The sequence below is a fragment of the Schistocerca serialis genome, chromosome 3 (genome assembly GCF_023864345.2).
Source record: "Schistocerca serialis cubense isolate TAMUIC-IGC-003099 chromosome 3, iqSchSeri2.2, whole genome shotgun sequence".
Classification (NCBI taxonomy): domain Eukaryota; kingdom Metazoa; phylum Arthropoda; class Insecta; order Orthoptera; family Acrididae; genus Schistocerca; species Schistocerca serialis.
This window is the reverse complement of record NC_064640.1, coordinates 1,034,961,702-1,034,986,086: the sequence shown is the minus strand read 5'-3', so window position 1 is coordinate 1,034,986,086 and position 24,385 is coordinate 1,034,961,702. Positions and strand designations below refer to the sequence as shown.

The window sequence follows — 24,385 nt, the reverse complement described above, 5'->3', positions numbered from 1 at the left end:
GTCATCGACACATGTCACCAGCTGACATGGACCTGAGTTACAGAGCTGCATGTAGTTGTACTAGTAGGCGCCAGAGTTCAGCAGTTGATGGTCAGTGCTAGCAGTCGTAGTCAAAACAATGTCATAAAGTTATGCTTGATTAATATTTAATGTATTTGCATAATTATAATAGTTTTATATGTGTAGTAATTAGTAGTGTGAGTGTTGTATGAGTGAAGAAGAACAGAAGTAAATTAAAATTGTTTTGTTTATTCACAAAGTACCAGTTAAACTATACATGTGATTTACTGTAATTAAATGTGCAGTCAGTTTATGGTACTAATAAATCGTGAGTAGAACACAAATTAATCAGTAATTTCAGAAGGAGTAATTTTATATTTGATACTTTTCTAAATTTATCCATTTAGTAACTGCCATAGAAAGAAATGTTTGACTCTGATTGGTGATTGAAATAAAGCGCGGGTTAGCACGGGATAATACTGCGACCTGATTTGCTGTTTGTGATATCAGCCAATCAGAAAAATGCTGGCTTGTGCCAATCTATGCTGGAAAGAAAGCGTTTGGTGTGATGTAGGTAAGTCAGGGCTCAGGGTTGGAAGTAGTAACATCTCATTGAAAGCAGCTCCAACGAAAGTACTGTAAAATTGTGGAAAAATGCTAATTACGAGTTCGCAAAGTAGAAGAAAGTGTATTTAAGTGAACGGTATAGTGGAAGTCATGTGGAATATCAGCCGGAATATCAAAATTATTGCTTTTGACTGTTAGTTAAAACCACGTGGCATGTTGTGTGATCTAAGACTGGAACAGGTATTACGTGTAGAGCAGAGTGCACAACATTTGAGTGAGCATTTTCATAACTAAACGATCTAGTGATTTCTATTAACTTTGGTAACGGGTGTAAATACCATAAACTGGCTACGTGTGTGATTGTGGTGTGCGTGGGAACTCTACATTGTGTAGACACTTAGTACAGACTTGGCAGTATTAACTGTGATCTTTATCATAATAATACACCTGAAAATTTACATTGCCAAGTTAAAACTTTTATTTCAGTAGCTGGCCACATCCCGTTTACCGGAAAATTCTATGTATGTTGTGACCTGCAATAGACAGTAGTGGTCTAGTGTTTTCTACTACAGCTTTTAGCTAGACAAATGAACATTGCTGGACATTGGCAGTGCTGTAAAAAGTAACGTGCCGTGCCACAACTTCCATAGGCGTAATCCTCTAAGTGTCCTACAGATGACACCTGGATGCTGCTAAGGAATCAATGGAACTGACTACCACAGAATATTTTCAGATCTCCTGACTATATAAGACTTTGATTGCATAAGGACTCAATGGGCACAGTGATTGTAGATTAATGAAGTAAGAATAAGGACACTGAAATCAGAAGAGGAATGACTCAGCACCACATCAGCAGCTCTTTTTCAGGGCCAAACATCTATAAAAGTGGAATCAAATATTAAAATACGCCAGCTGATCATGGAGGGCATTACCAGAACCAAATGCCAAAGATTATAAGAGATACTGTTTAAGCTCATTGTCTACATTGTTGTCCTAAATACTGGGATATGATACCATTGGTGCAACATATCACCATACCTATGAAGTAGTCACACACGTCCAGAGTAAAACTGTTCAGTTCCACAGACAACAGTACTCATTAAGTCTGAATCAAAATTGGGGAACTGACCACACGTAGTATCTACAAACCACAATGTTGCTCCTGGCCAACATACGTTTTTGAAACATACTGACATCCTCTGCCAGATGCGATGGCCATATACACTGATGGAAAAAGAAACTCAACTTCAAAAAGAAAATTAATTTAGAGGAATGAAATTTTTATAACATATTTGTCAAGGTGACTTATTTAATTGATGAACATTGCAACAACACAGGTTAATGTAAGCACAAGATAAGCCCCTGCAACCGTGAAATGCTGTTATGTTAATAACCGGTGTAACCACCAGAATGTTGAATCCAGGCATGCAAATTTGTATGCACCATGTTTTACAGGTGGCAGATGCCAGTCTGTGGAATGGAGTTCCATGCCTGTTGCTCTTGGTTGGTCAATAAAGAGAATGTTAATGCTGGTTGTGGATGACCTTTAAGCTGTCATCCAATGATGTCCTTTATTTGCTTGGTAGGAAACAGAGCTGGTGATCATCCAGGTGAAGCCAACACATGGGCATACTGTATAGCATGTTGGGTTACAACAGTGGTATGTGCGTGAGTGTTGTCCTCTTCGAAAACAGCCCCTAGAATGCTATTCATGAATGGCAGCACAACATGCAGAATCACCGGACTGACACACAAATCTGAGGTCAGGGTGTGTGGGGCAACCATGAGAGTGCTCCTGCTGTCATACGAAGTCTCATTCCAGGCAAAAACTCCAGGTGTTGGGCCAGTGTGTCTAGGACAAAGGTTGATCGCAGGCCCAACAAACATTCTTTACTAACACCACGTCCAATCTCAAAAGTAACTAACACTCACGAACACAACAGCGTCTGTTTGAAGCAATCCTGATTTGCATTCTCATACTGGCACTACTAGTGCATTTTCAAATGTTGAAGCATGACTAACAGCTTTGGTTTATGTCTAACAACTTTTCTTTGTCGCTGCTATTTTTTCCCTCTGCGTAGAGTATCTGAGCAATACAAGGAAGCCTTAGTAAACTAGGCAGTTGGAAAGAACACCCATTTTACTTTCAGTGCTAAAGATACCGGTTCCACCAGTTCAGTGGCTTGAAAAAATGAGAACCAGCCAGACTCACGTTTTGTAACTGCTGATGGAAGCCAACGTTTGGATGCTACGACTAAAAATATTGTCAAATTTCCCTACTAGTCAACACTGCCTGCTTTAGAACCAATCAGCACAAGTATTCCATTTATTGGTTTGCTACCTAAGAGACATACATACCAGTTTAGTCACTAATATATTATCCTTCACTATTTGAAACATTCACACAAAACCACCTGTTATTTCTACAGTTGCCGAATCGAAAAGTTACCCCAGGGTTGGCAGACTAAGTCTCTGAGCCATGTTCGGAGCACATTTTAAACAGGAAAGGAAATTCCAAGGAAGTGGTTTGATATGGCGCAAAAAGTGAAAATCTGATGATTTTGTTTTGCTTTGTCGCTCAAAATCAACTAGTGCCATATGTGCTCACGTCAGAACTGTAGAACATGACGACAAAGAGAGGAGTTAAAAACAATTACACATTAATCCCGTCGACAAAAGAGAAGACAGTTAAAAAAAAAATAAGGGACATGGAGAGAGTTCTATGCTCGCCGGAGTGACCGAGCAGTTCTAGGCGCTTCAGTCTGGAACCACGTGACCACTATGGTAGCAGGTTTGAACCCTGCCTCAGGCACGGATGTGTGTGATGTCTTTGTTTGTTAGGTTTAAGTAGTTCTAAGTTCTAGGGGGCTTATGACCTCAGATAGTGCTTAGAGCCATTTTTGAAAGTTCTGTAAAATACTCCATAGAGAAACGAAGCTCATGAACTAAACATTAAATAGCCTTCGCCATATTGCTACAATTGATAGAAAGTAAAGTGAGGTCGATACCAGTCGCTAACATGGCCGATACCAAACAACAAAAGATGATGGCTAAAAAGACAGTACATGATATGCCACCTAGCTAAAATGATCTTGCAGCAAGAGGACCGAGAGGAGGTCATCCAACCCACTGAGAGGGGCTTAATAACCTGTAGCTTATTCCCATGAAGGGAGAACCAGTGGTGACACCACCTGCTGACTGACAGCAATGCAGATCATTGGAGGGAACTTAAGAATTTGTGGGCTGAGGTACGAGGACTGCATCATTGGCAGCATTGGCAGTGGCCTCGTTTCCTGTCACACTGAGGTGACAGGGAACCCACATAAACATCATCCATCAAGAATGAGCATGTGACAGCTTTCCTGGACCCGTTGCACTAAGGGATGGATATTGTATAGAACACAGAGGCTTTAAAGGGCACAGAGTCTGAGCAGATAAAGCAATTGAAAAGCCTGTGTCACCAGATGTACTATGTGGCCTGATACAGGGTGAACAGCTTTGCTGTAAATACTGAGCACTGTACTGGATGATGATATCCAAAAACGTCAGCACCAATGATGAAGGCACACCTGACACTGTCAGTACAAGTGTCATCAGTGTACACAAAGATACTATCATGAAGTTCCGTGCGAAGATTGTGAAACTGAAGGCAATAGAGCAAGGCTGGAGTAGTAGTATCTGTAAGGAGTGAATAAAGGCAAAGGTGAACACGGGCCGCCAAATAAGGATGATGAAGATGATGGTGACGTTGATGTTGTTTGGTTTGTGGGGCACTCAACTGTGTTGTCATCAGCGCCTGTACACATTCCCCAATCTGTACACAGTCCAATCTAACCACTTACATGAATGAAGATGGAGATTTTCTCTGCCCAGGAACTGGGTGTTTGTGTTGTTGTCATCATTCCAACACCATAATTATGAGGTAGCAATGCTAACCACTACACCATGAGCTGCAGACACCACCGCACGAAGCCAAGCTGGTGAAGGGTTTACATTAATTGGAAAAGTTGCAGGTAGCATGAAGTTAAGCTGCCGGAGAAAGAGCTGAAAGTGAACTCCAGTAGGTAAGTGAACTCCAGTAGGTAACAGAGAAGAGGGATGCAACCCATACTGATGATCAAGAGTCTTAGAAGAAAGAGGCATGTGATGGATGGCCACGTAGGGCAGACAAACAGCATGTATATCTGTTGAGGAGAACGTCACAGCAGCAGGACAGTGGTAGTTTGGCAGCTTCTGCGTACAGACTCTCAGCTGGGCTAACGTAGAAGGCACCAGTGGCCAAATGGATGCCACTTCGGATGATAGTACTGAGACAGCATGAGAGGGATGGATGTGCAGATACATAAACAAAACATCCATATTCCAGTTTCGAACAGACAACGGACCAGTACAAATGGAGGAGTACATTTCAGTCTGTTCTCCAGGTAGTACCACTGAGGACATGCAAGACATTCAGGGACCAGGTAAGACATGTGGGAGGATGTAGAAAGTTTCCTATGGAGCATGAGCCCCAGGAATTTCGTAGCTTCAACGAACAGAAGAGCAACATGCTGAAGATGTAAAGATGGTGGAAGAAACAAATTGCACCGCCAGAAATTCATACAAATGGTTTTGCCAGTGGAAAAACTAAAGTGACTGTTGATGCTCCACAAGTGAAGACAATTGGGACATCACTGAAGATGCTGCACAATGACCGTAGTTCATGGAGAACTCCAATAAATGGCAAACTCGCCAATGAAAAGAAGCCAGACGTGCCTTGTGGGAGCCGGGCCATTATAGGGTTAGTGGCAATAGCAAAGATGCTGATGCTCAGGACAGGATCCTGAGGCACACCATTTTCCTCAATAAATGCATCCAACAAGGTGAAACCCACATCTATCTTGGAAACTTGGTCTTAGGAATTCCTGAAGCAAACAGAGTAGGCAACCATGTAAGCTCCACGCGTATAAGGTATGGAGGACACCTGTCCTCCAGCAAGGTATCTTACACTTCCTCCTAATCGAAAAACACGGCCACAGTCAGATTTAGGCAGAAAACGATTCATGACAATGGTAGATATTTCAAGATGGTCAACTGCAGAACTGTGCACTGAAATCCACACTCTGCAGTGGTTAATAAATTGTGAGACTCGAGCCACCATACCAGCCAGGCATGAATCGTATGTTCCATCACAGCTGGTGAGGGATATGGGGTGGTATCTAGAAGGAAGGTGTTTGTCCTTACAGGCCTTATGCATGGGTATGACAGTGCATTGGAAATCTGCTCTCTGCCCACGCATTTGCATGGATGAAGGAGAAAGAGCTTTTCCAGCAGGAGGAAGATGCTGCAACATTTGACTGTGAACATCGTCTGGCCCTGGAGGGGGATTGGGATGAAGTGAGAGCACAACCTAGCTGCCTCATAGTAAAGGTGGTATTGTAGTGCTCATGATTCTGAGAAGAGAAGGGTATCGCCCGAGCTGCCTTTGCTCATTTTCGATGGTGGAAGGCAGGGTGATAGTGGAAGGAGCTCGAAATCTCAGAAAAATTGTGGCACAAGGAGTTGGAGATCACAATAGGGTCCACGATGACATCGTTTGCTATTGTCAGCTCTCTGGTACCAATAGCCATAGCCCAATTTCCAGCCTATCAGAGCTTGTTCAACATGATGGAAGAGGGAGTGGAACTGTTAAAGGAACTAGTGAATGAAATCCAGCTCACTTTTATGCTATCCCAAAGCTGGGATGACACTGTACACCTAACTTTTTATAGTGAACACAGTTTGTCATCATAGGATGACGGTAAAAATGAAGAGAGCATGTCCCTGTGTGCAATTGGCATCGCGGCATGCCTGAGTCCACCTAGGGACCAGGACACAGCGTGGTAAAGAGGAAGTGCAAGGAACAAAATACTCTGTGGCTGTAGGTTTAACATACCAAGATATTCTACCAAGTCATCACAGCTGGGGAAATGCTGTCTACTGAAGGTTGCCAGAGAGGAGTAAAGCTTCCAGTCAGCCTTAGTAAACTGCCACCTGGGTGCGAACGTAAGTGGGGTAAGAGTCAGTAAATGAATAGTACAGGGGGAATGGTCACTCGAGTATGTGTCAGAGAGCAGACCACTCATGTTGATGGGCAGATGGGTAGTGCATGAGGATAGGTACAAATGGAAATATGTGTGTGTGGAGTCTGAAAGGACTACTGTGTTATGGCAAAAGAGGTTACGCTGACTGAGAAGGTCGGCCAATGGGGCACCTGTCTGACCGGTTCTGGGTGAACCCCAAAGGCCATTGTGCACACTGAAGTCACCAAGGAACAGAAAGAGGTGAGGTAGCTACCCAATAAGCAGTAGGACATCAAATGACAGAAGGATGTAAACAGTATGAAGGGAAAAGATCAAGTGAGGAAGAAAAAGGTGAACTGCAACAGCTTGAAGGCGGGTAGTCAGGGAGATGGGTTGACTCTAAATGTCATATCGTATGAGCAGCATGACTTCCCCACTTGGTGGAATGCCATCCTATGGGGAAAGGAAATGCAAGCGCTCAAATGGGTCTTGGAGACCCTTTTTTCCCCCTTGGAGGCACGGAACAAATGGACATTGTGATTCTAAGAGCAGCCATAAATCCTCTTTGTTGGATAGAAGACCACAAACATTCCATTGAAAGAAAGCTATGATGAGGACAAATACAAAAGTGTGTCTCTTCAGTGGCTCCCGAGTGTTAGCCTTCCAAGACTCGCTGCTACAGGGCACAGAGGCAGGGAGATCATGCTCCACGAGGTCTGGAGAAGTGTCAGAAGGCTCCTTCTGTGAACCTGCAGAATCCAGTGCAGAAAAACGGTTGGTGGTGCACACCGGAGAAACACAGGTCAGCCGGGCCAGGGTATCACCTGGAAACACCGTCTAAGAGGATATCAGAGTTGGTGAAGGAGAAGACCATCTGCCTTTGACTTCTTGTAGACTTCCCGGTTGGCACAGGAAGACTGATGTTTGTTGGCTGGAGGGATGTAGTAGGTCTTTGCATGTATTCCTTCAGTCCTTCCTGGCCTGCTGGTTGTGTAGTACATGACTTCACCCAGGTAGGTCAATGTTTGGTGGCTTGTTGCACAGCTGTATGAGGAGATGGCAATGCTGCCAGGATGCTGAGTGATTTCATAACCTCAGTGCTGAGTTTGATGTCACAGGTCTTTGTGGCCATGACCTACATGGAGCGAGATATAGCAACAACAGTACTGTAATTACCAGATGGTAGAACACATGGTTTGAGGCTAGCCAATAACTTGCAATAACCAGGTAAGGAACTTCTTCCTTTACCTGGACCTCCTGGACAGCCCATTCATCAAGGTGCACGAGACAATTTCGAGAGGAGGCAGCATGGTCACCATTGAAGTTGATACATCCAGGAGGAGGAGGAGAAGGGCAATTCCCTACCACAGGTTACACATTTGGCTCGGTGTTGACAAGACATTCCAGTGTGGGATGTTTGGATTTCTGCCTCAGGCAGACTAGTGTAAATGACACCATGGGAAGAATTCAGAGTTCTATGGGCCTCACCATGAACAGGATACCTGTGGAGAAGCGAAGCAGCAGCCTAAGAATTGCAGAACCACACGTAGTTTCCAAAACCAAAGTGGCATTGCATAAATGAGAGCAAGATTTTGCAGGGCCAGCAACTGCATCAATATCTTTCTGAATAAGAAACTGATTTACTGATGCAAAGGATTGGCCATCTTCAGTACATGAAACCATGAAGAACCATGGTGTATCTGGAAGGGTCTATGAATCAGGAACTTCATTCCATTTATATTTAGTAGATGCAAACTGTGAAGATGATTGCCAGCATATCCAAAGGCGTGCTTCAACCAACTGGTGACTCCCTCCCTCAGTCTGGGGCTCACCTGCTTTAGCTGATTGTTCAGACCTCAGGTCACACCTCCCCATCACCTGACAGAGGGACCAATTGGCAATTTGGGAAGGTAGCAACTCAGACAATAACTCCTCCCTGGGTCTGGTCTGTACCAGGGGGTACACGTGAAACCTGTCAACCCAGGGCTGGGAATTACACACTACCCAGTCATCTGTTAGATGCCTTCAGGATCGCACAGGGAGGAAGAAGAAGAAAATGAGTCTCTAACGCCGAAGCAGAGGAAGGACAGGAGAAGGTGAGCGAAGGAATAAAAAAAGTAACTAAAAACAGTGGTGAGACATATCAGCTAATGAAACTGCAGAACACATTCCCAGAAACACCCCAGACATGTTCTTTAAGGGAAGGGAAAAGGAATAGCAAGAGGAAGGAAATCCAACACAGAAGGGTAAAGATGTTGCAAAATCTGGGGCCCTATGATTGCCAAGCACATACACGCCATTATCTCCATACATGGTGCACATGTTTTTGGCTGCCTCTGCTGCTGTCACTACTCTACTGACCTCAAATACAAGAATATTTAGGAAATGTCCTGATTTCTCCATACGGCACTTCATTTTCTTGCGGCCTCAGATCCTCTATCTCCTAGTGACAAAACAACAGTATGTAAACTCACATATAAAAATGACAACTGATAATCTCTTAGTAACCAGAATATCAACATTCAAAACAAACCTGCGACTAACATGCATCTATTTAATATGACCTTAATTCCTTAATCCAGAATGTACCTAAAAAAAAGCTGACTGGAATGCTTTCCTTGATAAATATCTGTACTGGATTCCTCATCCTGCTCACATCTGCCACAATTTTGTACATGTAGTTACCAAAACAACTAACATGTGTATGTTCTGAGGATATCAGAAAGGATATATTCAGGGCTGGGACGAGAAATGTGAGGGACGCCAAAATGGTTTCCAAAGTGGTGGTTACAGTTTGCTGATTAACTGATACAGCACCTGGCTACTGCACAAAGTAAAATCCTATCATCTGAGTAGTTTCCATCCATATTTAAATATCAGCAGAAAGGCATGGTCCCTGCTGTAAAATTAGGTGGAGCTGTAGCCAGCCTCATCAACAGAGCACATTTTCTCCACTTCACACATTGTCAAAATTCTGAAAAAGCACATCACCAAGAGACTAAACAGGAGCTCTAAGATAGAAAAGCATCAGTCATCTAGGACACTAAATATTTGTGACATAACCCTTGAAGAGACTGCAATATCAATAATGGACACAAACCTATTTAATCTCTTGGTTCAGTTCACATACTCCCAAAATTTCTCATCAAGTCTGGTAAATAAATTTTAACATGGTTAGCAAAATTGGTCACCTCATTACTGCCGATGAGAAACAGTCCCCAAGAATTTTAACATGCCAGGGTGACTGCTCTCCCAAAGCCAAGCAATGCTTTTGTCCCACTGCACTGCTTAGTGTCATCCATAAACTTCTGGAACTTGTACTGTTTTGCAAGACTGGTCAAACAACACTGTAAAACAAGCTGGCATTCACCCAAAACGAATCTGTGTGATTTAAGTCCTGGCCCTCACGGCACACATTGGAATGGGCTTTCAGAAGATGAAAACATAGGCCGCTAATAGATTGATGAAAGCCAAAGACGATACTGTCTGGAGACAAGGCCTTCTCTATAGACTGATGGATGTAATCTAAGCCAAAACATTACATAGCTTCAAAACATGACTAAATTTAGGATTCTAGGTCATCATGGAAGAGAAAATCAGTAGCCATAAATTTCACCATAATTGTTTTCCTCGAGTATCGATATTAGTCCCACTGTTCTTTATCCTTTATACTAGATGTCCCACGAACAGTTTTTAAGCACTTTGGTTAGCCTGACTGGGCCACACGAACAAGGCACATTTTTCGAAGTCAGACAAATCTGATGTCAGGACTTTCAGCATGTTTTGTTGTGTTTTATGGTGCAAGAACTAAGGTCATATGTGCACATATCATAACCATGGAACACTAAGATGAAAAAGGAGTTAAAAGCAACTACAAATTCAGGCGTGTTACTGACTATTTAGTTATATAAATATTTTTTTACCATATGTGTTCAAGGGAAGCCCAGGTATTTATCTTGTGACTACAGACATGTACCTTGATCTTCAGGAAGGGTAGGCAAGCAGATAACAACATAGCAGTGGTACAAAGGAACTATGAGCAGTTATCATGTGTTGGTGAGGTAACCTGTGGTATTAGTTAGTATTGTATTGATCTAGCCCACAGTGTTTCCTAGTAGGGGACTGAGTGATTGATTGATTGATTGATTGAGAGGATTTATGGGACCAAGTGGTGAGGTCTTCATTCCCAAAATTCTGAAGTTACTCACAGAAGAAAAAGGGTCCACTAAAAGTGTACAGATCCAGTCAGAGGAATCAACTTATAAAATAATTAAGATTCAATGCTTGCAGTAAAAGGCATAAAAGGTGAGACCAAATCTAAAAACTAGAAAAGAGGGCAGTCATTCCATAGGGGAGTGGTCATGGGATCCCACACCAAGAGTACATGAAGAGAGGTCTCAACTGCAAACAGTCTGCCCCTGCTCCAGGGGTGAAACAAAACCTTATATCTGGAAATAAAAATCACTTCCATGGAAGAAACTGAAGACCAGTTCAACTACCTGTGAATCATCTGCTAATAATAAATTTAAGGTCTATAGAAGATGATACTTGGCACGAAGGGACCAAAAGAAGGAGACATTCCACCAATATGTGGGATACAATCAGTCTGACTCCCCAACAACATTGTGGGGGTGATTCATTACTTAGGAGGAAACAATGGGTAATCCTAGTATGACCATTGCATAGAGGGCATAAAACAGTTGATTCCTTCCCAGAGGAGTGCAAGGAAAAGATCCAAACTGCAGCAGATTCCTTGCCCTTGCGGAGTTTATTACCAGGAGCAGTAGCGCACCAGATGTCATTCCACTTTCGGGCAAAGAGATTTGACCTAGATCCAAATGTCTGCAGCTGGAATCATGACAAGGAATGGGGTTAAGTATCATCTTTCTCTGGGTTCCAAGTCATGTGGGCACCCCAGGGAATTAACTGGCTGAGTGTCTGGCTAGAAAAACAAACTGAGCATGTGGCATGGCCAAGGGCAGTGAGAAGGTCATGGATAGCAGAGATCAAAGGGTGACAAAAGTAGCAACAGTTGTTAGGCTGCAGACTGCTCATTGTGTCTGAGCAAATTAAAATACTGTGGAGGGAGGCCTGAGAAATGGAAAGGAGGGCTCTGTAAATGGCTAAAAGCTCTGATGTGAACATACCACATGATCCTGGCAATAAATAGTGTTCAATGGCAGTACAAGATGTGGAAGTGTATCCCACCTTATCAACTGTCTCAGAACCATCAGTGTAAAAGATGAAGGCACCCTGTAACTGCAAGGATGGCATGTAAAGGATGCTAGAAAACCATAGGTGCAGCAGAGACCTTAGGACCCTGAAACAGGTAGCTCCTAATCTGTGGTCTAGGTACCATCCAAGGAATCAAGGGGGGGGGGGGGGAGGAGGCAGAAAGGGAACGGGGGGGGGGGGGGGGGGGAGACAAGTGAAATGCACAAGGTGCATTCCAGTGAGTGGATATGGAGATCCCAAGAAACGACAAAGCGAAGTGAGACAAATGCCAACCAGCAATCCCACCTGTGGGAGGCTGCCAGCAGGGAGACAGCCCTCATTTCCAAAGAGGACACCATACACGGGATGGTCAGGGAATTGGCAAATGGTGATTGCATAATTTCTAAGCAGAGATGTTAATAGATGTATAGATTAATTTACATACATTTACAGAATGAAATTTTCACTATAGTGCAGTGTGCATGCTATTTCTGATCTTGGTGGCAGATTCAGACTGTTTGTTATAATGGAACTCTAACCTAGAACTGCACTTTTTTTTTTGAGAACACATCATAGCAACTGTGTTCTCTGGTTATGACTCACAGCCTGTCCTCACAGCTTTACTTTTTCCAGCACCTCAATATACCTTCCATACTTCAGATGTTCTCATGCATTAATTTCTGAACGAGCACTCTTGAGAAAAAGGGTATCATGGGAAAAACATTTCCAAAATTAATCTCCATTGCAGAGTGAAAACTTGATCTTGTTAAGTCTTTATCTTGTTAAAAGCATAGGTTAGTGGTGAAACACATGCATGTAAATGACACGAATACTAGCCCTGTGCTGTCCTTATCCCTTCTTGTGAGAGAAATAGTCATTCTTATGTCAGATATTAAACACTTATCATCAATTGCATGTAAATACATTTCAAATTACTACAGGAAACTTTGTTTCATATTGAGCCACACCACACTGGTGAAGTTGATTTATTTGATTCTTTGTTGTTTGATGTATATTTTTACTCTTACTTGAGAATTACTTTCTTATTCCCAAATCCCACACTGAAAAATCACTGGGCAATCCATTGTTGTTTGAACTATGTCAAGATTAGACATGTTGTTCTCTCCTTTTTTATAAAACAGTATGGAATATTGTGTGGTGTGAATTTTAACTGTACTGTTATGTGGAGAATTTCTACGAGTTCAGCTGATGCACAAGAGAGATTGTCTATCTGTCTACAGTTCATGGGGCTGAAGATTACTCCCAGGTATGCAGAATTTACCCGCTCGACTACCAGCTGCGAGCAATCCTGTCAGCAGGAGGGTACATGGGTTCCTCCATTCCAGTGGTGAACTGTTAGCCACACGAATGCACCCACCAGTCCCTGGCGCAGTGCACACAATGGAGGCAACACTGCAGTTTGGAGAAATGCCAGAGGAGCACGCTTACGTGGGTGGGCTGATGGGCGATAAGCCAGCAGCACGACTTCAAACCATTATAGGTGGTGCAGGAGCGCAACTGCCACCTGTGCTTTTAACAAGATGAAGATGCACATCTGCCAGTTCTTGGAGGCGTTTGAGGTCAAACCAGTTGGGGGATTGGCAGCCTAAGATAGGTTTCAACTGATGCACCAAATCCACTACACATCAGTGGGGTTTCTCACTATGTTTGGCCACATGACAATCTGACAATGCACCTTGATCAGTGCTCTGTTTGCAATGAGTGGGGATGCTCAGAAGAGCCATTAGGGGCCACCCTTGCAAAGGAATAGCGAAACAGTCATCAGCACACCATGCTGGGAGGATGGCAAAGATATGTAGAGACTGAACTGGACTACTGCTGTGCACCATGTCAACAAAATGTATTGGATGACATTGACCACTTCAAGATGTGCTACCTTGCTGTCTCAGTCATCTCAGGAAACCATCACAGGTGCAAAGTATGGCCCCTGCCAACAGCTGCAATTCAAAATCCCTTCTAGTTTGTCTCTTAGGTAGGTTTACCCACCGCACATGTCAAAATACAGTGAGTTTCTGAACAAAACATCTGTTTGAGGCATGACTTACTGTTAATATTTGTTTTTTATTTCAGAGCATCACTTTATGAAATAATATCAACTCTCCTCTTCTCTAATGTAGTATCTTAAGATCACCATTCCAGGCTGAAACCAGTCAAAATTAAGACTTGAAACAAGTATAAATATTTCCCTAGGTCTACTTTCAAGCTTAGTGGATTGGTATTACATGCATATGGTTATATTTATGGGTGGCATTTGGTGAACAGGTGTTTGTGCATTGTCAGCTAAACATAAAATCAGAAATCAACGAATTATATTCAGACAACTAAGTGTACTGTTGCTTCTCTACTCATTGCACAAGATATGCATGTCCAATATAAAGCAATACTCGACTGTAAAAATTCTATAATAGACAAATATTGTAATAACATTTCAAGCAGTTATTCACTAATAGTGAAAGTAATAAAGCACGTGCACAACTAGTGCAAAATGTAGGGAAGCAAAAGCACACTTAGCTTTATGTATGTAATTCCCCAATGTCCAATATTCTGCATAGTTGACAATGCACCCATTCACCAAATGCCTCCCATTATTATGAATCATGTGTATGTTGGTACCATTTTAGAAACTCTACAGTAGACCTAGTGAAAATAATTGCACTTGTTCAGGTCTCAATGTAAGTTGTTCTTTTCTTTATATTGGCATTTGGTGATAAGGAGATAGCCAATGCCAGATGAAACTGATGACTGACACTATAAAGTTAAATTTTTTATTTTTTGACATCTTTTATTTTAGAGTTGCATACTGCGTTGAGGTGAAGGGTCAGATTTTTATTGGGAGAATTTTCAGAAAATAGTTTATCCATGAAGAAGACTGAGTGCATAACACTCGTGTGGCCCACTCTTTAGTACTTTTCTATTGTGGCATCTCCACCAGATTAATTCATTGGTCCCATAACCCCTCTCAGTTTATCAATCAATCAAACGGCAAGAAAGAGGGTCTGCTAAAAGTGGACAGATCCAGTCAGGGGAATCAAATTATAAAATAATGATTATCAAACACACACATTAAAAACATAAAAGGTAAGATCAAACCAAAAAACTTGGAAAGGGGGGGGGGGGGGGGCGTGATGGGGTCACAGACCGAGAAGATTGTAAAAGAAGTCCCAACCACAACCAACTTGCCCCAGCACCAAGACTAAAGTAGAACCTTAAATCTGGAAATAAATGTAGGAGTAAACAATGGGTGAGCCGGGTACGACCAATGTGTAAAGGGCATAAAACAGTGGACTCCTTCTGAGAGGAGTGGAGGAGGAGGAGGAGGAGGAGGAGGAGGAGGAGGAGATGTGTTTAATGTCCCTTCGACAACGAGGTCATTAGAGACGTAGCGCAAGCTCAGGTGAGGGAAGGATGGGGACGGAAATCGGCCGTGCCCTTTCAAAGGAATCATCCCGGCATTTGCCTGAAGTGATTTAGGGAAATCACGGAAAACCTAAATCAGGATGGCCGGAGACGGGATTGAACCGTCGTCCTCCCGAATGCGAGTCCAGTGTGCTAACCACTGCGCCACCTAGCTCGGTAGAGGAGTGGTAGGAAGAGTGCCATACTGCAGTAGACTCCTCGATTGTGCAGAGCTTTTTACTATGAGCAGTAGCACTTCAGAGGGCATTCCTGTTTTGGGCAAAGAGAGATTTACATAGATCCGCATATCCACATTTGGAATCAGGAAATGAAATGGGGGTAAGTATCTGCTTCTCTAGTCAAACAGTCAGACAGTTCATTCCCTGGGATGCCCACATCACTTGGGATCCAGAGAAAGACAACTTAAGAGGCAGCACACTCAAGGTCAGAGAGAAAGTCATGAATAGTAGAGATCAAATGGTGACAAGAGTAACATTAGTCAATAGCCTGCAGGCTGCTCATGGAGTCTGACCAAATTAAAACACTGTGGAAGGAGGCCTGAGAAAGAAAAAGGAGGGCTCTCTGAATAGCTAGATGCCCTGCCGTGAACACACTACATGATCTCAGAAATAGATGGTGTTTGAAGCCAGCAGAAGACATGAAAGTGTATCCCACCATATTGACTGTCTTAGAAATATCATTGTAAAAGATTGTGGCACCCTGGAACTCTGCAAGAATGACACATACAAGACGCCGTGAAAACTATGGGAGCAACAGAGACCTTAGGACCCTGGAATAGATTGGTCTAGGCACCATCCCAGGGGGCCTATGGGAAGAAAGACACAGGGTGCAGTCCAATGAGTGGAGATGGAGATACCAACAGAGAGAAGTGAGACACATGTCAACCAATAATCCTACCTGTGGGCAGGTGTTAAGAGGGAGATATCCCTCATTGGTGAAGAGCACAGGGTTCACAGGATGGTCAGGGAATTGGCAAACTGTGATTGTGTAAGATAAAGGATTTGGCTCCTTTGGATGTGTAGAGGGGAACTCCACACTTCTGTGAGGAGACTACCAACAGGATTAGTGCAAAAGGCACCAATAGCCATATGCACCACACAATGATGGACAGGGTCAAGGAGTTTCAAAGTGGAATCAGCTGCTGAGCCATAAGCCTGACTACCATAATCTAGTCTGGACATGAGCAGAGCATGGTAAAGATGGAGAGGAGGGGAATGGTCTGCACCCCAACATGTGTGGGCCAGGAGGTGGAGAACATGAAGCTTCCACATACATGTAGTCTTTAAGTGGTGAGTGTGGGGCAGCCTTGCCAGCTTTTTATCAAAAATAAGGCCCAAGAAATGACACTGTGCTATAACATCAAGGATCTGGTTACCTTAATAAAGTTCTGGATCAGGGTGTAATGTGGGTTTACGACTAAAATGCATAACCCACGTTTTGGAGGAGGAAAACTTGAAGCCATGGGTGGTGGCGCATGCAGAGGCCCATCGGATGGCACCTCGGAGCTGGCGCATATCAGATGCTACCGAGTGGAAGTTGCACCAGATGCAAAAATTGTCGATGTACAATGCCGGTGTAACCAGAGGCCCAACAGAGGTCACAAGCACATTGATGGCAATGAGGAAGAGTGTGACACTTAGCACAGAACCCTGTGGGATACTGTCCTCCTGAATCTGGGGGGTGATGAGTGAAATGCCAACTCAAAGCAAGAAGAGCTGGTGAAATAAAAACTTATGGATAAAAATTGAAAGGGGACTACGGTAACCCCAGATGGAGGGTAACTAAAATGTGATGGCACCAAGCCATGTCATATGCCTTATACAGTTCAAAGAAGATGGCAAGAAGGTGCTGGCGGTGAGTAAAAGCCTGTCGGATGGCTGATTCCAATCTGAGTAAATGGCCATTCAGAGGTCACCCTGTCCGAAAGCCACATTGATACAGGGACAAAAGGCCCTGAGATTCAAGTACCCAACATAATCTGAAGCTGATCATCCTTTTGAGCAGTTTAGTCTGGCTAATTGTGTGGTAGCTGTCCAATGTACTTTGTAGAGATGTTGGGTTTTTACTGGGCTTAAGGACAGGGCTAACTATACTGTCTTGTCATTTTGACAGAAAAGCATGAGTGAGCCAAATGTGGTCAAACCCTGAGGAGCTGTTGCCTCTGGGGAATGTCCAAGTGTAGGATCATCTGATTTTGCTTTTAGGAAGCTTTAATTGTCGAGTGCTAGTAATAGTGTTCCACAGATTTCATGTTTGTTTTGAATACAGTCAGAGAGAGTCCCTTTAGTCAGACATAGTGCCAGTTGTGCTAGGGTTTGTTTTGAATACAGTCCAGAGACAGGTAGCACTATTTTCATTGTTTTCTACAAGAAGTGTCTAGTAATCACAATTTAGTCAACTATCAGCCGCCTTTAGTGAATTAGCAGTCTAGTTATAAGTTGATTAACTCTCTACAGTAAATTGATTTCTTAGGGTGGATAAGATGTGTGACTGCTGTGTACAGACGCAGGAGGAGCTGGCCACTGTTCGTGAACAGCTGAGCCTGTTGATGGCCACTGTCAGCCGTCTTGTGGCTGCTGCCTCGAAGTGTAGCGGCAGTGGGGAGTCTGGTGCGTCACATGGTACGCCCCAGGTGTTACATGCTTCACCCACTGTCCCTGCTGTCGAGATACCTTCGTCGGTACCAGGCACAGTTGGACCGCCCTCTCCCCAAGGGGCGTGGCGGGTTCAGAGGTGTTTGTGGCGCACGAGGCGGAGGGTCAATGTGGAGGCTAGCTGTGTGGCATCGCCCGCTCTGCCTGTGAGTGGACATGTGGCCGCTCCTTTAGCAAGGTCCGAGCAGGCACACGGGGGGAGGGGTTTATTAGTGATTGGGAGCTCCAACGATAGGTGGGTGATGGAGCCCCTTAGGGAAATAGCGGAATGGTCGGGGAAGAAGGTCAGTGTTCACTCTGTCTGCTTGCCGGGGGGTCTCATCCGAGATATGGTGGAAGCCCTGCCGGCGGCGATAGAGCACTGGGTGCACCCGACTGCAAATTGTTGCTTTTGTCGGCACCAATGACTCCTGCCGTCTGGGTTCAGAGGTCATCCTCAGTTTGTACAGGCAGTTGGCGGAATTGGTGAAGGCGGAAAGCCTCGCTCGTGGGGGGGAATCTGAGCTAGCTTTTTGTAGTATCGTTCCCAGAACCGATCGCGGTCCTCTGGTTTCGAGCCAAGTGGGAGGCTTAAACCAGAGGCTCAGACGATTCTGCGGAGATCTAGGGTGCAAATTTCTTGACCTCCACTATCAGGTGAAGAAATGCAGGGTCCCCCTGAATAGGTCAGGCATGCACTACATGCAGGAAAGGGCTACAAGGGTAGCGGAGTATGTGTGGAGTGCACATGTGGGTTTTTTAGGTTAGAGAATTCCCTCCCTAGGCCCGACTATATGCCTCCTGAGACACGGCAAGGTAGGAGTAGGCAAAATGCAACAGGGAATAACAGTATTAATGTGCTAATAGTAAACTGCAGGAGTGTCTATAGAAAGGCCCCAGAACTGCTCTCATTAATAAATGATCACAATGCCCACATAGTATTAGGGACAGAAAGTTGGCTGAAACCAGATGTAAACAGTAATGAAATTCTAAACTCAGTTTGGAATGTATACCGCAGAGACAGGCTGGACAGTGAAGGGGGAGGTGTGTTTATAGCGATAAGAAGTGCAATAGTTTCGAAGGAAATTGACGGAGATCCGAAATGTGAAATAATTTACGTGAAGGTCACTGTTAAGGCAGTCTCAGGCATGGTAATTGGATCTCTCTATAGGCCCCCTGGCTCAGCAGCTGTTGTGGCTGAGCACCTGAAGGATAATTTGGAAAATATTTTGAGTAGATTTCCCCACCATGTTATAGTTCTGGGTGGAGATTTTAATTTGCCGGATATAGACTAGGAAACTCAAACGTTCATAACGGGTGGCAGGGACAAAGAATTTGGTGAAATTTTTTTAGGTGCTTTATCTGAAAACTACCTTGAGCTGTTAAACAGAGAACCGACTCAAGGGGATAACACATTAGACCTTCTCGTGACAAACAGACACGAACTATTTGAAACAGTTAACGCAGAACAGGGAATCAGCTATCATAAAGTGATTACTGCATCAATGATTTCAGCCATAAATAGAAATATTAAAAAAGGTAGGAAGATTTTTCTGTTTAGCAAAAGTGACAAAAAGCAGATTTCCGAGTACCTGATGGCTCAACACAAAAATTTTGTCTCAAGTACAGATAGTGTTGAGAATCAGTGGACAAAGTTCAAAACCATTGTACAATATGCGTTAGATGAGTATGTGCCAAGCTAGATCGTAAGAGATGGAAAAGAGCCACCATGGTACAACAACCAAGTTAGAAAACTGCTGCGGAATCAAAGGGAACTTCACAGCAAACATAAACTTAGCCAAAGCCTTGCAGACAAACAAAAATTATGCAAAGCAAAATGTAGTGTGAGGAGGGCTAAGCGAGAGGCGTTCAATGAATTCGAAAGTAAAGTTCTATGTACTGACTTGGCAGAAAATCCTAAGAATTTTGGTCTTATGTCAAAATGGTAGGTGGATCAAAACAAAATGTCCAGACACTCTGTGACCAAAATGGTACTGAAACAGAGGATGACAGAATAAAGGCCAAAATACTAAATGTCTTTTTACAAAGCTGTTTCACAGAGGAAGACTGCACTGTAGTTCCTTCTCTAGATTGTTGCACAGATGACAAAATGGTAGATATCGAAATAGACGACAGAGGGATAGAGAAACAATTAAAATCACTCAAAAGAGGAAAGGCCGCTGGACCTGATGGGATACAAGTTCTATTTTACACAGAGTACGTGAAGGAACTTGCCCCCTTTCTTGCAGCGGTGTACCGTAGGTCTCTAGAAGAGCGTAGCGTTCCAAAGGATTGGAAAAGTGGAAAGGTCATCCCCGTTTTCAAGAAGGGATGTCAAACAGATGTGCAGAACTCTAATGTCGATCAGTTGTAGAATTTTGGAACACGTATTATGTTCGAGTATAATGATTTTTGTGAAGACTAGAAATCTACTCTGTACGAATCAGCATGGGTTTCAAAAAAGACGGTCGTGTGAAACCCAGACCGCACTATTCGTCCACGGGACTCAGAGGGCCATAGACACGGGTTCACAGGTAGATGCCGTGTTTCTTGACTTCCGCAAGGCGTTCGATACAGTTCCCCACAGTCGTTTAATGAACAAAGTAAGAGCATAGACTATCATACCAATTGTGTGATTGGATTGAAGAGTTCCTAGATAACAGAACACAGCATGTCATTCTCAATGGAGAGAAGTCTTCCAAAGTAAGAGTGATTTCAGGTGTGCCGCAGGGGAGTGTCATAGGACCATTGCTATTCACAATATACATAAATGATCTTCTGGATGACATCGGAAGTTCACTGAGGCTTTTTGCAGATGATACTGTGGTGTATCGAGAGGTTGTGACAATGGAAAATTGTACTGAAATGCAGGAGGATCTATAGCGAATTGACGCATGGTGCAGGGAATGGCAATTGAATCCCAATGTAGACAAGTGTAATGTGCTGCGAATACATAGAAAGATAGACCCCTTATTATTTATCTACAAAATAGCAGGTCAGCAACTGGAAGCAGTTAATTCCATAAATTATCTGGGAGTACGCATTAGGAGTGATTTAAAATGGAATGATCATAAAAAATTGATCGTAGGTAAAGCAGGTGCCAGACTGAGATTCATTGGAAGAATCCTAAGGAAATGCAATCCGAAAACAAAGGAAGTAGGTTACAGTACACTTGTTCGCCCACTGCTTGAATACTGCTCAGTAGTGTGGGATCCGTACCAGACAGGGTTGATAGAAGAGATAGAGAAGATCCAACAGAGAGCAGTGCGCTTCATTAGGATCATTTAGTAATCGCGAAAGTGTTATGGAGGTGATAGATAAACTCCAGTGGAAGACTCTGCAGGAGAGATGCACAGTAGCTCGGTACAGGCTTTTGTTGAAATTTCGAGAAGATACCTTCACCGAAGAGTCAAGCAGTATATTGTTCCCTCCTACGTATATCTCGCAAAGAGACCATGAGGATAAAATCAGAGAGATTAGAGCCCACACAGAAGCATACCGACAATCCTTCTTTCCATGAACAATACGAGACTGGAATAGAAGGGAGAAGTGATAGAGATACTCAAGGTACCCTCCACCACACACCGTCAGTTGGCTTGTGGAGTATGGATGTAGATGTAGATATAGATGTAGATGCATGGAATCCAGGCCTGTGGCGATGTCTTGTGAAGAGCTAAGAGCCTGCACATATTCCCATTCAGTGAAGGGTGCATTACAGGGCCAATGTGGTATGGGATGAAACAGAGGCGGGGTCTGTTCAACTGTGTGTTTCTGCTGGGGAAAGGTAGTATAGTAGGAAGAGGATGGTGTTTTTTGCGAGGACCAATGGATCAGTGCATATAGCACCTTGGAGGTTCAGACAGTGCACAGTTGACTGTTGCTGGCAGCCCAGAGCCCTACAGACCTGGGACCAAACCTGCAATGAACAGGCATAAGTCCCCAGGGATGAAACATAGTGATTCCAGCATTCCTTTTTACTCCACTTAATAAGTTAACAAGCCTTAACACGGAGACGCTTACAAGTGAGGAGGTTGGTCTGTGAAGGATGTCACTTAAATCGCTGCAGCACCTTTCAGCAGATATGGACAGCAACTGCAACCTCCTTGGTCCACTATGGTAATGGTTGACAATGAGGGGGACTTGGATAGAGGGACAGCAGTGTCAGCAGAGAATAGTGGCAGTGATGTCTTGCACGACTACATCAAAGGAATTTGAGAGGGAGGTTCACAGCAAACATATATGAAGGACAATTGGCCCAGTAGAATGCACAACGTGGAGGCCTGTCTGCCTGGTGGCAGCAGAGGAACCATAGAATCACCAGAAAGTGGTCACTGTCACAAAGGTCACATGGGATGACCAATGTAGGGAAGCCACCAGGGGATGAGATCGTGAGATTGATAGCAGAGAAGGTGCCATGGGGGGCATTGAAGTCAGTAGGGGAACCATCATTGTGGAGACATAAATCGAAGTCCGTGATAAGTTGGTTAATTAGGATACCCTACCCATTGAAGCAACACTCCCCCACAGTGGATGGCAGGCACTGAAATCCCCAAGGAGGAGAAGTGGTGGTGGGAGTTGCTGGATTAAGGTAGATATAAGGTATTGGCCTACCTGGATGGAGGTAGACATTGAAAACGGTGACTGCCAGAGTTGTTTGCACTCAAACCACTATCGCTTCCAAGTTGGTACATTGGTTCTCTCTGATCTCGTTAGTGACTGGATCCCCAATGTGCAGACCCCACCAGATGCTACCCCAGAGCCAGCATGGTTCCAACAGAACATGTGTTTCTTGAAGAACACGAGAGAACGCAGAATAGGAGGAGACAAGATGTTGCATTTCTGGTAGGTGATGATAGTATCCCTTGCAATTCCACTGGATGATCATGTGGGGAGAGTACAAGGTAGACGTGAAGAAGCTGAGGAGAAGGTCAGGCCTCTCAGTCACTAGTCATCACCTACAAGGATGGGGTGATATCCATAAATAAGATGTCAGACTCATGTTGCAAGAGGCAAGATGGCACCTCCAGGGGCACCGTTGGTGCCTTGTCTTGGGATTTGTTTCTTCTTCTTCTCTTTCTGAGGTGGAGGAGGGCAGGACACATGGGGAGTACAGGTTTCTGCAACATCTGGGACCGAAAGAGAGTGGGTGACCTTGGGGCGCACAGATGGTGCACTTCGTGGCTGAGTGGTGGTAACAGTCTTCTGGCCTGAGAGACACCAGGGAGAGGAATCCCAGAAGGGAGTCCAATCACCAGCTGATGCTGAAGAATGGGGCACTGGGCACTTCTTTGGCTGGACAGGGGGAGCCACTCCCTGAAGAGAGGCGGTGGGAACTGCAAGGGGCAGGAGGGGGAAATGGGGATGGAGCTGGGGTAATGACAACGGAGGAGGAGGAGGAGGAGGAGGAAAGGAAGTAACAGAGGCAAAAGTTGAAGGTACTGACACTGGGTGGAGTTTCTCATACTTTTGGCGGGACTCAGCATATGACAGGTGATTCAGAGACAAGTATTCTTGGCTCTTTTTTTTCTCTTTTGTAAACTGGCAATCTGGCAAGCTAGGGGAGTGGTGGTCAGCTCAATTGACACACACAGGTGGTGGAACAGAAGGGATTCCTTCATGGAGTGGATGGCCATAGTCACCACACAAAGGGTCCGCCGTATGGCAGGAAGAAGAGGTGTTTGTTTGTTTGTTTGTGTGTGTGTGTGTGTGTGTGTGTGTGTGTGTGTGTGTGTGTGTGTGTGTGTGTGTGTGTGTATGTGTGTGTGTGTGTGTGTGTGTGTGTGTGTGTGTGTGTGTGTGTGGTTTGAGGTTTTCGGGTGCTAAACAGCGTGGTCATCAGCGCCCAGATGCATAGAAACAGTAACACATGTGGTGAAGGGACGAAGATGGACAGTGAACAAAGAGAATGGCTAAAAGACACAGAGCTGACGCAGTTCCAAATCCTCACATACAGAGGCAAATCAAGAGGACACGATACACACTAAAAAAGGAAAAGAAACACAAGGAAAAGAGAACAGAAATCGAAGTGAAATAAGTAGGTAATCGTGACTGGCGGACCTCTTACCTAAACCCTGGGTGAGCCAGTCACCCAGCAGCACATTAAAATCCTCTCCATAAAATCCGAAACAACAAATTGGACAGGACGCAAAACCATAAGACCTTAACCACAGTCGTTGCTTCGTCTTGCAAAATAGAGGGCAAATCAAGTGGCAAGGAAACCACCACCCTCTGGTCAGAGAATAAAAGACAGTCAAGTAAAATGTGGCGGACAGTAATATGGACGCCACAAGCACTACAGATTGGGGGGTCCACCCGACAGAGTAAAAAACCATGCGTTAAGGGACTGTGCCCAATGCAGAGGCGAGTGAGGAGAACCTCATCCCGCCTGCAGGACTGGTAAGCTGCGTCTGGTCAAGGCAACCATGCGGCCATGGCATACGTCCTATTTTCACCGACTGCCCAGGAAGAAGACATATGCCCAAAATGCAAGCA

General features: G+C 44.2%; 1 non-coding gene across 1 annotated transcript; it reads right to left on the bottom strand.

Moving 5' to 3' along the window:
• Nucleotides 1-15,341: 15,341 nt before the first annotated feature.
• Nucleotides 15,342-15,414, bottom strand: Trnaa-cgc (transfer RNA alanine (anticodon CGC)). Its single transcript has one exon. It is a non-coding gene; the product is annotated as a tRNA-Ala (tRNA).
• Nucleotides 15,415-24,385: the final 8,971 nt, after the last annotated feature.